General features: G+C 45.2%; 1 long non-coding RNA gene across 1 annotated transcript; it reads right to left on the reverse strand.

Moving 5' to 3' along the window:
- Positions 1–919: 919 nt before the first annotated feature.
- On the reverse strand, positions 920–5,355 carry LOC309624690. The gene is made up of 2 exons (XR_014242081.1): positions 5,136–5,355; positions 920–4,960 (listed from the first exon to the last, which is right to left on the reverse strand). It is a non-coding gene; the product is annotated as an uncharacterized lncRNA (long non-coding RNA).
- Positions 5,356–5,463: the final 108 nt, after the last annotated feature.

Consider the following 5,463-nt stretch of genomic DNA (forward strand, 5'->3'; position numbering starts at 1 on the left):
GAATGAGAGACAATCATATTAGACCAAATCATCAGATCACAAGACGAAGACATACTTTGGAGACTTGGAAGTTCAAAGCTGACACTGACCCCTTTAAGGCCAGTTTTCCAGCCACTTGCTGCCCTGGCTCAACCCTCCACCCCACTCTCACATCCACATTTGCAGCTGGGTTCCCCTCACCTCCTCACTGCTGGGTATTGTGACAGCTAGTTCACCCATCCGTGGTATGGTCTGCAAAACTAACTCAAACCCAACTCCTTCGTTTTACAGAAGGGGAAACTGAGGCTCAGAGGGCATTTTTAAATAGTGTTTGTTCACTATCTTGAGACTCAGTTTGGAATTTTTAAGCACCTTATTTTAATTCATTCATTATTGGGAAAATCAAACCCCTGTTACAAAGGAGAGAAGCCAAATAGGTTCAAATGAAGAAGCACTTGGAATTTCTGGATTTTACTGTGTATTTGGCATACATCATGCAACAGGCCCTCTGTTATCACTGGGACATAACGAGACCTGGATACCTTAAGGTCTAACAGCCTTAAGGGCATAGAACATTAAATTATTGAAGAATCTGAACATTGTGAATTCTTTTTTTCAATTGTCACCTTGTTTTCAGGACTTTTCATGCTATAGACTGTTCTGTGGGAATGATACTGTGTATATTCATGGATGGCATTTACCAAAAATAAATGGTGGTCTCCAGGGAATCAAGATTGGTCCCAGTTTGTCAGTGAGGGTCCCTTTCTGAGTGACCCTGTCGTCAGTGTGCCCAGCAACAAAAAAACGTGTAAGAGGCAGAAAGAGCAAACCAACTTGGTTCCCACATCCAGGTGTATTGCAACTTTATTTTTTCTGAGCCAAAATTTAAACATGTGACTTGTGAATTTATGAGCCAGTAGGATAAAACTAGAATCACAGCTTAACAGTTATTGACATGCCTTTATTGAACAGAATAACATGGAAAATCCAAGAATGTTGTGAGAGCTGTGCTTACATCTGTATGAGAAACAACAGAGTACCTGCTACATGTGGGCTTTTCACACACAATCCACAAAGGATTACCCTTCACCTTGTAACATATGGACGTGAGGCCCAGAGGGGTTAAGTCATTTGTCCAGGATCACACAGCTACTGAAGTCTGCCTCTAAGCCCATTTCCCCCCATATTACTCAGAAACCACTCCCAACAAAGAATTTCCTTCAATCACAGTCGATGGGTATGAGTTTCTCCTAAAACAATTGCCCACATCCTTTTAATTCATAATCCTTTCGTTCAGTGATTTACTGAGCACCAAAATATATCGCTGAGATATATAAAGGTGCTTGTGAATAGTTTATCTATGAAAAGATACACAGGAAGCCGGACACAGCAGTTGCCTCTGGAGAGGATATATGCACTTTTTTCAAAACTGGCATATTGTGCATATTGTGCCAAGTACAGGAAACAGATACGTAAGCCTCCTACCCTCAGAGCACTCAGCTTAATTTATGGATGTGTGACTAAGGAGCACACAAGTGCTGTGTTGGAGGCGGGGCAGAAAATGCTAAAGGAAGTACAGGGTAATAATTATTCAAGCGGCAGATGGGAATGTTTTGGCTTGCATTTTCAATTCAGAGTATTTTATTTGCACATTTTGTATTATATATGCTTGTTTAACTATCAGGACCCAATAGGCAGGTATTAGCCCTATTTTACAGAGGGAAATGGCAACAGAGAAAGTCAGGCTTGGTCCATGGAACACGCCTGGAACCCAAGTGTCTGACTCCAAGCCCAGGGCCCTTTGCCCTGCAAAGCAGCCTCAATAAAGTGAGTGGTTTTGTTTTTCCTCACGTTTGTCATACACTCTGAAGAGGAGCTGGTGCAATCAAAGGGGATCCTTTCAATTCACTTGCCTCGGCCACACTGCTAAAGTAAGACCCTGAAGGAGCCCTGATGTCCAGATGACCCAAGTCGCTTTGCAGTTGCCTGCTGTGGTTCCAGCAGGGCCTCAAGAGGCTCTGCTGGGGATGGTGTCACTGCCTTATAAGTCAGGCAGGGCCAGGTTTAAGGATGGCCTCATTGCTCAGATACCAGAGCCCGAACCCCTCCTCAGGGATGTCTGCTCCCAGACACCACGACTCCTTTCTCTCCCCAGGGCAGCTCCTTTGTGACCAGAGGTTCGTTTGGTGACACATGATCAGGCCCAAGGAATGCCCATGTCTAGGACAGGACAGGACCTTCTTCTCTGTTCCCACATGACATTCCTCCTGCCATGGCTTCAGCTAGTTGATCACATGGGGTTCAGTTACTGCAGATGAGGTGACAGTCACACCAAACTTTGCTTTACTGAGAACATAGGTCTAGATGGGCCTAGATTTCCTCAGTCAACCCCCTACTTTTTTTAGTAACAACTTTTATAGTCTATATATTTTTATAGTCTATATATTTTTTAAGTTAGAAAAAAATTATTAAAGCCAAAAAATTATCTATACTATACAGATGTCAAAAAGAATGGGATAAAGAACAACTTCCAAAATATATCGCTGAGATATATAAAGGTGCTTGTGAATAGTTTATTTCTGAAAAAATACACAGGAAGCTGGACACAGCAGTTGCCTCTGCAGAGGATATATGCACTTTTTTCAAAACTGGCATATTGTGCATATTACTTTGTAAACTGCTTTAAAAAAATATGCTAGAAACATTTCCCTTGTTACTAAATATTATCCCTTGATTCTGTGTCTGTGTACATGGTATTATAAGATGTGCTACAATTAACCAACCCCTATTGCTGCACATTAAATACTATTTTTTTTATAACTATATTTTTCTTCCCTCTGTTTGTCAAGTGCTATTTAAATTTATTATTATTATTTTTTATGGCTGTGTTGGGTCTTCGTTTCTGTGCGAGGGCTTTTCTCTAGTTGTGGCAAGTGGGGGCCACTCTTCATCGCAGTGCGCGGGCCTCTCACTGTCGCGGCCTCTCTTGTTGCGGAGCACAGGCTCCAGACGCGCAGGCTCAGTAACTGTGGCTCACGGGCTTAGTCGCTCCGCGGCATGTGGGATCTTCCCAGACCAGGGCTCAAACCCGTGTCCCCTGCATTGGCAGGCAGACTCTCAACCACTGCGCCACCAGGGAATCCCCTAAATACTATTTTAATGGGATAAGTTTGCAGCACACAATGTTGCACATGCTTCTGATCTAGGATAAATTCCTCACAGCACATTTGCAGGACCAAAGTGGGTATGCGTGTGGGTTTTAAATTCTTTCCTTTTTGCTTGTTAGGTGGGCCCCTCAGCAAGTTCATCTCACCAAGGGGTGTGCATTTTACTTGCTTACTTAACAGTTTTGTTCCCAGGTCCTTGGAGACCATATCGGTCTGCAGGAGCCTCTACTTCTAGCAACTCTCTCTACTGCTTTCTCCTGACCAACGGATTCTGATTTGGCCCACTGAAAGGAGCCTGGGGGAGGCCTTGTGATGCTTACATATCCAGTCTCAAAGGGCATTTTAAACACTATGAGATGAATGTATGATAGCAGTAGTCATGGGTGTACAACCTTTCTGGTAGACAGTTGAGCAACGTCAGCATTAAAAGTGCAAACCCTTTGACCAAAAGATCTCTGTATACACTAAAACTTTTAATAGTGGTTTAAAAGTGGAACCAACTCAAGAGACTCCATAGAGTCTGGCTTCAAAAAATTATAGTAAATCCACATTGTCCTATGCAGTCATTAAAAATGACCAGATAGATTTGTAACGTGTTTTGGTTCACAGATCCCGTTAAGAATCTGATAAGTGCCGTGTATCTTCAACTCACAAAAATGAGTGCTATCTCTGAAATCTATCCATGGTGGATCACAAGTTAAAGCTTCTTGATATAGTTCTTTACTGGCATGGAAAAATCACACTATCCAGATTACTGAGCATTATACTAAACAGAACATTCCCTCTGCCTGGAATGTTCACATAGCTGGTTCTGGAGTGGGATCTCAGTGCAAACCTCACCACCCAAGGGCCTTCTCAGATAACCCTATCAGTGTAGGCACCACCCTCCTCCCTTATCATGGTCTTAGCACCCTTCTGTTTTCCTCAATAACACCTTTGAGATGATATATTTGTTTACTGATCAATGGGTCTCTGCCTACCCAGACCGTGGGCTCATGAGAGCAAGAGCTTAGGTCTGACTTGTTCATTGTTTCATCCACAAGCAACATCCAACCTGCCTTTTTGTGAACCAAGAATGGTCTTTACAGGTGAACATTTGCAATCAATTGATGACAGGAAAGACTGACTTGGAATACCCAGAAAAGCATTCCATTCTTCTCATTAGACCTAGATTATTTAAATTGTACTCAATTGGTATATTTTAAATTCCACCAATAAAAAGTGTTCTGGACATTTTTCTCTTTGGTTATATAAGCACTACATAATAGCCTCGATTTTGGCTCTTGGCCAGAAGAGCCTAAAATATTTGCTATCTGGCCCTTTATAGAAAAAGTTTGCCAGCCTCTGGTCCAAGGCAATATCTGGCGTACAGGAGACAATCCATAAGCGTCAGAAGTTACGTAGCAACAAAAAAGAAATGTATCTAAAACACACAGATATACATTTTCATAAAATAGAGAGGTATAGCCAACTAAAGTGTTAATGTTAACGGCAATCTCGAGAGAGAGTCACATTATGGGGCAAGTCCACAGTCTACATTTCCCTAATGTTTGCTGCTGCTTGTTAATTTTCCCCACAATTAGCATGCGTTAACTTTACCATCATCGTTTTGGATGCAACGTAAATGCATCTTGCAGGATGGCGCCCTGCCCTCTGCACGCGCAGTGTAGAAGGCCCAGCACCCGGAGGTCCTGGGCGCTCACTCCTTCCCCGCTGCTTGAACGATTGCACAGAAGCCACGCGAGACCCAAAGAGGCGCACTCAGTCTGAGGCCGGCGGGGGTGAGGGTGGGGTCCGCTCGCCCTAAAATCTTCCTTATTAAAGCGTTGGATCGAGAGAAAGAAACCAAGCGGGAGGCTCTTTTGAACCTCAGTAAGCTCAGTTCCATCCCCGCCAAGCCCGTAGCCTCCTGGTTCTGCTTCTACCTCGGGCGAGCCCGGGAGCATATGACGGGCGTCGCGGCCCAGAAGCCGCCCAGACGCACCTCACCTCGTATTTTCCTTACCGCCGCCCCGCGAGGAGGAAACAGGCCCTGACCAGGGCAGGAACACCCCAGGACCCCTAGTCCCGCGGAGAACGCGGCCGGCCAAGCCTTCGGGTTGCAACGCTGAGCTGAGAAAACGCCCCGGCCGCGGCTAACGACCGTCCCCTCAATTCCAGCAGTTCCTGGGCCCACTCCGCACATGCGCGGGAAAGCCCTTGCGCGTGCACTTCGCTAGCCCCTCCTGCGCGTCCGGCCTCGCGCGGCTTCTTCCCGCCCGCCTGTGCCCTCACTTCCGGGGTCTCCCGGCGACGGCCGTAAGTGGCGGGCGGAAGC

The sequence above is a fragment of the Balaenoptera borealis genome (assembly GCF_965194805.1).
Source record: "Balaenoptera borealis genome assembly, chromosome: 2".
NCBI lineage: Eukaryota > Metazoa > Chordata > Mammalia > Artiodactyla > Balaenopteridae > Balaenoptera > Balaenoptera borealis.